The sequence below is a fragment of the Pinus tabuliformis genome, chromosome 8, assembly GCF_031772625.1.
Source record: "Pinus tabuliformis cultivar Carrire ecotype Pingquan chromosome 8, CPIR1, whole genome shotgun sequence".
Classification (NCBI taxonomy): domain Eukaryota; kingdom Viridiplantae; phylum Streptophyta; class Pinopsida; order Pinales; family Pinaceae; genus Pinus; species Pinus tabuliformis.
In genome coordinates this window covers 1,615,883,304-1,615,888,274 of record NC_142294.1, presented here as the reverse complement: position 1 = coordinate 1,615,888,274, position 4,971 = coordinate 1,615,883,304, and the positions used below count along the sequence as shown (strand labels likewise).

The 4,971-nt window shown below is 36.4% G+C and overlaps 1 pseudogene; it reads right to left on the bottom strand.

Moving 5' to 3' along the window:
* Positions 1-1,609: 1,609 nt before the first annotated feature.
* LOC149242256 (auxin transport protein BIG-like) lies at positions 1,610-3,962 on the bottom strand (annotated as a pseudogene).
* Positions 3,963-4,971: the final 1,009 nt, after the last annotated feature.

Sequence of the window (4,971 nt, the reverse complement as noted above, 5' to 3'; positions counted from 1 at the left end):
AAGTTGGCAGAATTATTATGCATGTGCTTTAACTATTTTTGACTGTGCAGAGGTTGATTGGCGAAAGGAAATGGAGTGGGCACTTGCAGGAGGTTGGGAAGGTGAGAAGAGAGCCTAAGGGGTCCCTAGCACCCTTCCAGAGAGTTTCACAGTGATCAGATCTCGAAAAACTGCTCACGTGAACTTCTACAGGAAGTCTACAGTGGTTCTACAGGAAGTTCTACAGGAAGAGCCGAGAGAGGATTTTGGAGGGTTAATGGTGGAAAAACGGTGGGAAAGTGGAAATGGAGAATGGATGAGGATGTGAAGGGGTCTAATACCTGGTAGATGAAGCTAAGAATCGATTAAGGTGGTTGGATTCATTCAAGGATGGAGGGAGCAAGGTTGCACAAAGATATGGAAATTATGTCAAGTTGGAAAAGGGTGGAAAAAAGGGAAGGAATCTAGAATTAGGGGTTGGAGTTGGTGGTATGATGGAGGAAGGATAGATAGGGAGGTATTACAGATGCTCTGCACACTATTTCTCAAAATTGATCGAAGAAAGACTAGAAAAACCAGAGATCTAGCTATTTTGACCTACTTTGACCTAAAAAACCAGAAGCATGATGAACAGAAGTTTATTGGCAGAAAATCATGCAAGATAACTATGGAAACTAAGCAAGAACGGATCTAAACATGCAAATATTATTGGTAGCAACTTTTCCAACTAAAATCTAACACTAGCAATTGCATGAAGAGGCAAAAATAGTGTTTTTGTGGCAGCAAATATGCCTTGGTCTCAGCTCATGGTCCCAAGGAGGGAGAGATCGTATCAAGGATTGCTTGATGGCCTTTTTGCAGATATTTTCCTTTACCAAACTATCAAATCAACCTGAAGTATAAAATCTACTTTAATCATCAAAAACAACCTAAGTAACAAAACAAGATTTTAACCTAAATAACAGAAATTATTCTATGAATGCAGCAAAGACACATAAAAGTACACAAAGGAGGTACTAGCACTTAGGTTGGGCCCAACCCCAAGAGCTACAGCCTCCTAAAAAAGATTAAAGCTGGTGCAAAGTTGGATTCATCTTTATTGATCAAAAAATAATAGTTACATCCCAAAAACTGTCTACAAGAAAAAAGCTCGAAAATGTGCTGAAATGCAGAGCTAACCTACTGACTAAAATATAACTAACTCCTACCTCACCAAACTGAGGCCCTAAACCTTCTTATTTATACAAATTGAGGACCCCAACATTCCTCCTAAACTTTAGGAACTCGGCTGCCAACACTTGCAGTTAACAGCAACTTTACTAGCCCTTGCTCGGCTGCCCTTGTGATAATCGATGTGGTGGCCCTTGAACTCCGAGATGCTGGTGGAGAATTTGAGGTAAGGGCTCATAAATGAAGGGGACACCTTCCTACAAATCCTCTCCCTTGTTCTTTCATGAATTTGGCAACCAAGTTCTCATTAAAACCTTTGATTTTGTCTCAAAATTGACCAAAAAACTGCATAAAGCACACATTAGACTTTTTGGCATAATGACTAACCCAATTCACTCTATTAGCATAAATATAATCAAAAACATGCAATAAACTAATGAGGATGGTGGATCAAGTCGAATTAGGAGGTAAAATGAACCCATATAGTTACCCATTTCTGGGGCTCATCACCAAGTACAAAACAATATATTTCAAGCATAAGCTTGTGCACTTGAGAGGCTTCCCTACTCTACAACACATCCAAAATACGACAAATAACCAAAAACAAATCAGACTAATTTAAACCCATACCCTAAAGAGATTTTTGTTCTATAATACCCCAATTATGAACCCCACTAACATCAATCAGTTGTTGAAAGATGGTAACCATTCCATGTTCTTCTATGACTCCCACGTTCACATTTATAACGCTTTGAACCACATGATATACCCATGATTCCAAGCAGCCTATTCCTATGTGCAGCTGAAATATGCCTCATTGTGTGATATGTATTAAATTATTTCTTATATTGAACATCATCCAGGATGGGAAGGTGGTGGACTAGAGAATAATATGCAGAGAATCAACATCAATCTTGAAATGAGTAAAGACAAGCAAAGTAATTGCAGGTTGTTGAGTTCCAATGGAGGACAAATTACATTGTTGAGGTTAGAAAAAATATTCTCTGCCATTTTGATTTTTTGAACCACATTCAAAAAATGAAAATCCATGAGAAGAACTTCCAAATGAAACAGGGATCGAAGACTTGCACAAACTTCTTGCATATTTAAGCACACTGAATATGTAGCTTTCACTTTCTCAACAATAAAACCTATGTAGCCTCTGTAGATTTTAAATCTCAAAGAGTCATCACCCAAACTAGACCATGTGGATTTCCTTATAACAAGAATGCCAGCTACAAGAACAAGAGCATCATCGGTATAAACAATCCTCCCATCCTGTACCTTCATTATTTCATTTACTAGGTGTTCTTCAAGTTTGTTGCATAAGGCACGCCTCATAACAAGGTCATGTAACAAGTTAAGGCATGCTTTGTCAAAATTTTCAAGGAAGTGTTTTTCATAAGGCACATATGAAGTACCATCCCCCTCCATTCTGTCATAAACAACTGAAAGTTGTGGCTGTAACATTTCTAAAAGAGAACTGACATGCTCTTCATTAAGTTGGTGACAAGCTTCTTTGTACATAGAAGAATGCTAATCTAGAGAAAAAAATGCACTCTTTAAGAAAGTTAAGCACTTCAACATCTCATTGTAAAGGTATATTGGAGTCAAAAACACTATCATTTGTAGGGCAGGGTTGTTCATGTCCATTAGACGTAGCTACTTTCCTATCAGCATTTGAAAACATATCTCTAAAGAGTGAAACATCTTCATGACACTTGCAGACTCTACATCATTTACTCCCAACCCACCCTTTCTAGTAGTTGGCCACAACTTATACCCCCTGGGCCTTGTTTGTATTCCTTTTTCACGCAAAAAACTTTCAATAGCTATTAGATCCTCTAGCTAGTGACCTATCTTTGGAAATATAACACTTAGTTTATTTCCTTGTTGCACTCACCAATTAAGGCAAAATTTTGTGAGCGAAGGTTTTAAGATAAAGCAGTAGAAGTTAATTCTAAAACCCCATCTCCTTCATGACCACCCTAACTGGTTTGTTTCCAATGAAGTTTTTATAGTTTTGCACTGTCCCAAGAAAATCTCAAAATCTTAATAATAACCTCAGGCTTGTAAACCATAGGAAGCTTCCCAACAATATGTTTCTCATTCCTCCACATTCTTCCATCCAATATGTCTAATAAATCAGCAAGAATAAATGTGTGTATGTTCTCAAAAATGGTATCATCCAAAACCACATCATGAACAAATTGCAAGAAAGTTTCCAAATTAAGTGACAGTTGATGATCTAGATTGTTCTCCACATCCAAAGGATCATGATTGGTAGTTTCAAATCTCATCTTAAACAAGCTAGGCAAAAGACCAGCCACTTCACTAATATTTATCAGTAATTGGTTACTTGATACAACAAAAGTTGTCACCTCTGTAAGGCTAACAAGAAGTTTCAAAATCTTTGTAATCAAAGTTGTCCTTGACTAAACTTTCTCATCTGAGCTTTCCTCTATCAACTGAAGAGAATGCAACAATTCTCTATAAAGAACCACCACTCACAAGATGTACCCTAGGTGGGTTATTGCATAATGTTGTGCAAGACATATCACATCATTGTCATTCTTCTAAAAAGTAGACCCTTGTAGAACTATTGGTTGTTCAACATCCCAATAACTGAGATCCTTGCAAATCACTCCATTCCTCAAGTCCTTTGCTTCTTTCTTTCACCAAACACTTAGGGCAATACCAATCCCCTTCAAGTAAAAAATATTTTGAAACACTCACACATATAAAATGATATGTAGTGGGACAATTGTCACAACAAATTAAAGTACCATCCATCCCTCAAAGGCAACAATCATCACTGTTCAAATTTCCTACAGACATTCTTTTTTCATTTTAGTGGCCTAGTTACAGTGTAATTTGCATTGTAATGTTGTCTTATCTCAACATAATTTACATTTTCAACACACATTTAATTTGAAATGGAGCTTCCATGGTCATTTTTTTAGTGTATTCTAATTCCTCGTTTTCTTTCCATAAATGCTTGCATACCCTCCCAGGCCAAAATTAACTAACCGCACACCAGGGGATGAGTTAACATTGATATCAATCTCTACATTTGGCTCATCATTTAGCCGCATGCTAATTTATGCCCTTATTTATTCAACTTCCATGAGATCATCATAGAGAAATTATAAAATAGTAAGTTTCATAGGCATTGGTGTGTTATAGTACTCACCATCCAAAAGCATCAAACAACTAACCTTTTAACCACAGATTTTACTAAAACCTTACACTTTTAGGTATCTACCAAATAGACTGGCCATGTTATCATGTCTAAAAATTCTAGTATTGGTGCCTACACAATGAAAATGCAAATTGATTAAACATTGAAAGTTTAACAAGCTTAGAATAATGAATATTGAAACAAAGAAATAAAATTACCTTTAAGGATCAAATAATTTTGAAATAAGAATAGGAACAATAGTCTACTAAATGTATATTACCTATCCATGTCTATAATGGGGATTTAGCACAATCATAAGGACAACAAACCAATCAGGTAACCATGGTTGAAAACATTACAAATTTAAGGCGAGTATGGAGCAAACCAGTAAGACTTCTTATAATGCAAAGTTTCAGAAAAACGAATGGACTTTGAAAAGGGCATAACTCCTTTCATTCTAGTAATTAAGGACCACATGCGAGAAATAAGTGCAAACAACCTTTAAAAGCCATCGGTCTATGAGAGTAGCAATCCCTAAACACACATGAAATTTCAAGTTTTTTTTTCTATAGTTTCCTCCTATATGAACCTAAGTTCCATGTGAAATTATTTCGATTTGGAAGTCATAGTTTATCATTAAA